Genomic DNA, 477 nt, shown 5'->3' on the forward strand with positions numbered 1-477 from the left:
GCAACACCATAGCAACCCGGCAGGGTACTCTAAAAACTGCCTAGTAACCACTCAAAGCACTCCAGCAACCACCCAGAATAACATGGCAACTGCTTAGCAACCTCCCCGAAACTGCACCCATCAAGCAACGCTCCTTGAAACCATCCAAAAAACCATGGCAACCACCTAGCAACCACCCAGAACATTACATGAACTGCTTAGCAGCACCTTAGCGACAATCCAGAGTACCCTAGAAACTGCAACCACCCAGAACACCTTAGCAACCATTTAGAAATCCAAAAAACATAGCAACTGCCTATGAACCACCTAGCAACACCATAGCAACCCGGCAGGGTACTCTAAAAACGGCCTAGTAACCACTCAAAGCACTCCAGCAACCACCCAGAATAACATGGCAACTGCTTAGCAACCTCCCCGAAACTGCACCCATCAAGCAACGCTCCTTGAAACCATCCAAAAAACCATGGCAACCACCTA

This window comes from Puntigrus tetrazona, unplaced genomic scaffold (assembly GCF_018831695.1).
Source record: "Puntigrus tetrazona isolate hp1 unplaced genomic scaffold, ASM1883169v1 S000000176, whole genome shotgun sequence".
Lineage (NCBI taxonomy): Eukaryota > Metazoa > Chordata > Actinopteri > Cypriniformes > Cyprinidae > Puntigrus > Puntigrus tetrazona.